This window comes from Peromyscus leucopus, chromosome 3 (assembly GCF_004664715.2).
Source record: "Peromyscus leucopus breed LL Stock chromosome 3, UCI_PerLeu_2.1, whole genome shotgun sequence".
NCBI lineage: Eukaryota > Metazoa > Chordata > Mammalia > Rodentia > Cricetidae > Peromyscus > Peromyscus leucopus.
In genome coordinates this window covers 77850723-77857332 of record NC_051065.1, presented here as the reverse complement: position 1 = coordinate 77857332, position 6610 = coordinate 77850723, and the positions used below count along the sequence as shown (strand labels likewise).

At 37.0% G+C, this 6610-nt stretch overlaps 1 non-coding gene across 1 annotated transcript; it reads right to left on the bottom strand.

Moving 5' to 3' along the window:
* Positions 1–3193: 3193 nt before the first annotated feature.
* Positions 3194–3300, bottom strand: LOC114686566. The gene has a single exon (XR_003733590.1). It is a non-coding gene; the product is annotated as a U6 spliceosomal RNA (small nuclear RNA).
* Between the last annotated feature and the right edge of the window lie 3310 nt (positions 3301–6610).

Here is a 6610-nt window from a genome sequence, read left to right as displayed (position 1 = left end):
CACTACCTAGGGTGGGACACCTCGCACAGCCTTGAGGCAGGGGGAGAGGTTTGGACCTAACTCTACTGAATGTGCCAGGCGCTGTTGACTCCTTAAGGGAGGCCTTACCTTCTTGTAGGAGGGAATGGGGAGTGGGGTTGTGGGGGGCAAAGGCTTGCAGGGCCAGGAGAAGGGAAGAGGGAGACCTGTGATTGGTATGTAAAATGAATAAAAGATTTCTTAATTATAAAAAGAAAAAAGAAAAACATAGAAAGAAATCAAGGAAACAATTGTATTCACAAAAGCCTCAAAAGTAATCTTGGAATAAATTTAAAGAGGTGGAGGTGAAAATCATCCACTATGGAAGTGAAAGACTTGTGTAATAAAAACTTTAAGAAGAACTCAAGGAAGATTCAGAAGATGGGAAGACCTCCCACGCTTATTGGTTATTAGGATTAATATTGTAAAAATAGACAGGCAGCCGAATGAAATATACAGATTCAACACAATCCCCATCAAAATTCCAATGCAACACTATCACTCTGATAAATGGATACAATATTAAATTGATCCAAGTGACTTATGACTATACCCATAGATTCATGCATCACTCAGCCCTCATCAGAGAAGCTTCCTATAAGCACTAGCTGGCAATTAACCCAGAACCCCACAACTGGTCAGAATACAGAGAATTGGAGACTATAAGAATGCTCATCCCTAAATGGAACATATGTATTACGTCCCTACACCCAAGGCTAAGGGATCATTGCTGAAGAGGATGGAAGGCAGAAACATTGTACAAGCTAGGGATGGTAGACAGCTTGAAGAATACTGTGATTTATCTACCCAACAGGGCAGTTGAATGTGTGAACTAATTGTAGTTGTGTCAGCATGCATAAAACCTGTGCAAGCTCAAGCCAGACAAAATATCAGCTAGAAGAGTTCTATGCTTAGCTAAAGAGCAATTGTTAACTGCTAGGAGAGGGAGAGCCAGTTTAATTTAAGGATATAGCCTCTGGTATGACAACCACTGCCTCAAGTCAATGGCCACAAATCCAAGAGTACATGTATAGCATAAATTGGACTCAATTTTAAAAATAAAGACACAGACAGAATTTGGTGTCAGGAAGGAGGAATTGAAGGAGGGATGTAAATATGATCAAAATACACTGCATGAAATTCTCAAAGATTTAATAATTTTTTTTCAAAATAACAGTTTACCAAAGTAAGAAAGTAGGATAGGCCTTGTAACCAATCATCTTTCTTTTCTCTTAATCATTACTCAAATGTAACAAAGTACTAAGTCAAAAGCACCGTGTTTCTCATGAGAGTGTCACAAATGTTTCTTTGGATGAAAGAAATGTTAATGTTTACTTCCTATCTCCCTGGAGAGTTTATCAAAATTATAGCCTAAATTAGTGTATAGTCATCACCAATGAGCATAAACCATGCTATCTCACCTAAAAAAATACTCTTTTCTCCAGTTAGATATGGCACACATGCTAATCCCATGAAAAATGTCCTTTTATCTCCTTCCATTTTGTTTGAAAAAGCATCTCACACCAAGGCATGAATGGTCCTCACTGCCTCCCCCAAAGGTAAAAGAAGCAAAGCATTTCCCTCAATGAAGGGAAAGAATAGAGAGGAAGTGCATTTACAACAGAGTAGTCTGGGCTCTTTCACTCAAATTCTGTTTTTTTTTTATTTCCAGTGCCATGTGTAACAAAACCAGGAAATGAGGTTTTGAAAAATCAATGTGAAGTGTAAAAAGATCATCTGGAATCTGGTTGTTTCTGTAGTGTATTATGTTTATTTTACAGACGTAACCTTTCCAAGCATTGGCCAGTTCTGATGTGATAAGTAAAATTATCTTCAAAATTAGAGTATGACGTCACCGTGAACATGGCATGAAGGAAAAACAGATAGAGACAGTTCCTATTTATCCAGAAGGGCAAGGAAACAGACATTCAAATAATACCACCAAGAACTGTTGTACATAAATTACCAATTTTCCAAGAAATTGAATCACAATAGAACATACTGAAGCTATAGTGAGTATGAGTTAACCCATCCAATTCAGTACAGTCACTGTGCCCACCTGTAACCACAGCATCAATTGTACAGACTGACCAGTGGGAGGTGATGCTAGATCTGCTAGGTATTGATTTGAACAAATTCTTGCTATGCAATATCCTTATTATATAATCATTATCATTTGTCTCTTTCTCATAAAAGGGATGTAATTAGTGAACATTTTTTAGATCCTATAATTTAAGCTTTTTAAATATTTTGTCTCAAAGAAAACAATCCCTGAAGTGTTAATTTTCATGTATAAAAACAGAAAGAGACACATGTTTTCTCCAGCTGACTTCTAATTACTAATCATACACTATAAGTAAGAATCATGATTTATCCAAAACTCAGGTTTGAAATTGCAGAAAAGAAAAAAAAAATTAATCTAAAATACTCATTCCATACATTTGTACTATAGCTTAAACTTTCTGACTGAGATTAGTATGTGAGTATAGTCCATGTGGAGGCAAAAGGCCCTCGAAGTACTCCACCCAGCCTCTGGAAACTAAATAGAAAATAACCTACATCATTTTTTTAAATGAGAAACTCAACATTATTCCCCAGAAATCGATAAAGATCTAGTTAAAGATGAAGATCTACCCTGTGGGTGCTGAGAACTGAGCCTAGGTCCACCACAAGAATAGCAAGTGTGTAGAACTCATCTCTCCAGCCATATTAATGCTCATTTGATGATTGAAAAAAATAGATTTAGGGGCTGGAGAGATGGTTTAGTAGTTAAGAGCACTTGCTGTACTTGGAGAGGACAGGGATTCAGTTCCCAGCACCCTCAGTGGAGCTCATATCCATTCATAACTCGCATTCTAGTTGACCCTATGATGCCCTCTTCTGACTTCCACAAGCACCAAGTACACACATGGTGCATGAATGTTTATGCAGGCAAAATACTCATACACATAAAAGAAATAAATCTGAAAAAATTATTAAGAAAAAGAAATGAACTATAAATTCAACTTGCTACCTAATTCTATTACATAATTTATTAATGAAATAAAATCCAACTTGTGATTTAAATAGAGATTTCAATTTATCTAGTCATTGTAGGGAGGACATTTCTTTGAGTAGAACCTTTGGGATGTGTTTTATATTTGTACAAAGAACCCCACTTGTGACTATGTGTCTTTTTTCTGTGTAATGCTTCATAGATTTCAATGTCATCTTTGTAGAAGGTCCATGCAAATCTTCCCCGTATTGTTCCTACTTTAAGATACATGCTGCTGAGGCAGGCACTAAGTACTTTGATACACATGATGATAAACATTTTATCAACTCACTGGAAAAACCACTGAACTAATTTGCTTGATTTAACATGCATGGAAACAAAAATAACTGTAGTTCACGAAGATTTCTATTCTATAAACTCACAGCAACTAGAAATAGTGATATTACAGTACTTCAGAAGCTAATTTTCTGCTGTTGGGAAGGGTTAACTCAAATGTTAGACACTCTATAATAAAAGGCTTCCTTTTCATTTTATCTCTCAGTAGTGTGAATTCTAATTCTGAAAGGGAATTGTAATTCACTTTACATACAGCATACAATATGTAACATGATTCTAATTTGCTCCACAATGGTTAACTTCTACATCTGAATGCATGCTAATATAACAACCTTTGTCCCTCTGGGCTTGAAACATTTATCTATATTTTTCCTAATCAAATGGGTATTCTGTTATCTTGCAATCTGACCAGGTTTTATCTTACTCTCTATTTGGAAAGTGACCATGAATTGAAATCATGCAATCCATGAAGACTGTACAATAATGCTCAAAACTCCAAGTTCGTTCTTAGTCTTCCTCTCTTCCACAACAACCAGACAAGTAAACTCTTCTGCTGCAGCTCTTCTCACAGCCTCCCCAGGGGTTTCCTGCATGCCATGATAGTTTGTATGTGGAAGCCAGAGAACAATTTTGTAGAGCTGTTATGCTCTTTTCATTTTACATTGGTTTTGGGAATTGAACTCACTTTTCCAGATTTGCATAGCAAGCCCATTTACCCACTACGCCATCTCACCAGCCCCAAATGGTTATACTCCACAGGGGTATATCTACTGAATGTGTTATAATCCCTGAATAACCTATGGAACAGCCCATTCTTTCTATCCTGCTAAGCTGATTGACACTTGTTTTATGGGCTGAAGTTATTATACCCCCACCCTCTTCCCACTGAGTTCTTCTGATGGTAGAGTCACTCATTCCAGAACAGCACACTTAGTGGTTTTGTCCACACTTCCTGGTTTTGTCAGTCCCACAACACTGAATACCCAATCTCTCCATTAAATTTCTATTGGCCCTTCAAAATTCTCTTCAAATGTCATCTACTTTATTACATTCTCTCCCTCGAGATGTCTAATCATAACTGCTTACACATTTCATGGACATCCTGCAGTGTAATAATCTCTAGCATCAGGAATGTGTGTGATTTAATTTTAACTTGACTTTCCAATGCGTAAAACAATACCTGACCTAAGAAACATGACCAATTAAAATTTCTGAGTTCAAGAGTTTTATAAACCTTTCTTTAAAAAAATAAAAAGGGGGGGGTTGGAAGGGAAGGTTAGGGGGTGGGAGGAGGGAGGACATGGAAATCTGTGGCTGATATGTAAAATTAAATTAATTATAAAATAAAAAATAAGAAAATATTACTTACAGTCTTCTTTCTTCTCTGAACTTCCAGAATGATGTAAGATTTTAATAGCATTGTCAATCAAATTATTAGAATATTTCATTTACCCCCTGTCATCCACTCAAGTAATTCAAAGCTATTCTAGAAGACTTACAACACAGAAGACACTGAGAATAATAAAGTAAGCAGAATGGATTCTTACCTCTGAATCTGTGAAGGCTATGGTATAATGCAGTAACAATTTTCACACCTGAAGTACAAACTATCCCGATGACTAAAAAAGAAGTGGGGAGGGGAGGAAGGAAGGAAAGAAGGAAGGAAGGAAGGAAGAAAGGAAGGAAGGCAGGCAGGAAGGCAGGAAAAAGGAGAGACCGATTCTGGCACCGAGGAAGCTGAGGCAGAAGACTCACAAGTTGAAGACTAGTCTGGGCTCCATACAAGATTCTGGGTGAAGCAAGATCGTGAGTGTGTGTGTGTGTGTGTGTGTGTGTGTGTGTGTGTGAGAGAGAGAGAGAGAGACAGAGACAGAGACAGAGACAGAGAGAGACAGAGAGAGAGAGAGAGGTGGGAGGCAGAGTGCAAGTTGGGGTAGGAAGAGGAGGAAAGAGAAATATGAACCACAGGGGATTGTGCCTGCTTTGATAGGATAGAACATCAAATGAGTGTCAGAATCCTATCCAACAACAAATTCATAGAATCTGTAATTTTAGTGGATTAGAGGTAGGGAAAATGTTTCAACAGTGTTCACATAGATTCAGATGAATAGATCATCTCTGGAAAAAAGTGAAAAATACTACTATATTAACATCTCTGGAGAAACATAAATAAGGTAAAAGTAAGTCAGAAGTATATGACAGAAGACAGAATAGAAACAATAAAAACTAAGTGCAGATATAAGTCCAGAAAAAAAGAAACTATAAAGAAAAGAAAATTTGACTTCTCATATATTTATCACTGCAAATGTTATAGCCCTTACACCATAGCTGGCAGATGTTCATCTTCTTGTACCAACAATGAAAAATAAAATGTTTAGAAATTATAATTATTATTTTTAACATAATTGGGACTTAAAACTTTATTTTTTATAAAGGGCCATACTTGGGAGTTTTCTTGGATTTGAAAGACTTAGTCTTTGTTGAGACCATCAAGTCTATTGTGTTTTGAGAGATGAACCACTAACAATGCAAAAACAAAGGAGCTGCTTTTCAAAAAGTTTTATTTAAAAGACAGTTCTCCATCCTGTAGTTTGCCACCCCTACTTTATAGCAAAATGTTCTACGAACTGCACACATCACTTAGGAAAATTGCTGCCATGTCTGTATGGGCCACAGTGTGTCCCTCACAGGTTTAGGTGCATATTATGTTGGGCTTTGGTGTGCAAATATTTACAAATGTCACATACATCTTGATTACACTGCAATTTCTACACTTCACTTTATCTAAGGCAACATGAGTCACATGGATGTCAGCTTTTCTTTTTATAGTACCTAACTTTGAACAGCCCATGACGCACTTTATCATAGTTTCTTTGATAATGTACTCTCAATAAAAATAACAAGTTTTGTGTCATATATGTGTGTGTGTGTGTGTGTGTGTGTGTGTGTGTTATTTAAAAACATCACCCCCCACACTATGACTCTGAGGCTTCAGCTATTAATGTGATTTTGTAGATGCAGTTCCAGTCATTTAATTCTTCACTTTTGTTGTCGTCTCCATGGACATCGTGCCCAAGAGTTAGGCTAATACCATTATCTGGTTTCCTGTGAAACACACAGTGTTGACATTTCCAAGAGGGTTTCCTTAGTTGGAAATGTATTTTTCCCTCTAGGTAGATTTTTAGGAGAAAGATTGTGCACAGTTGGCCCACAGTTGTTGTGGGCACTAACATTTCTCCCAGTTGAGCATTCTGTCAGTAG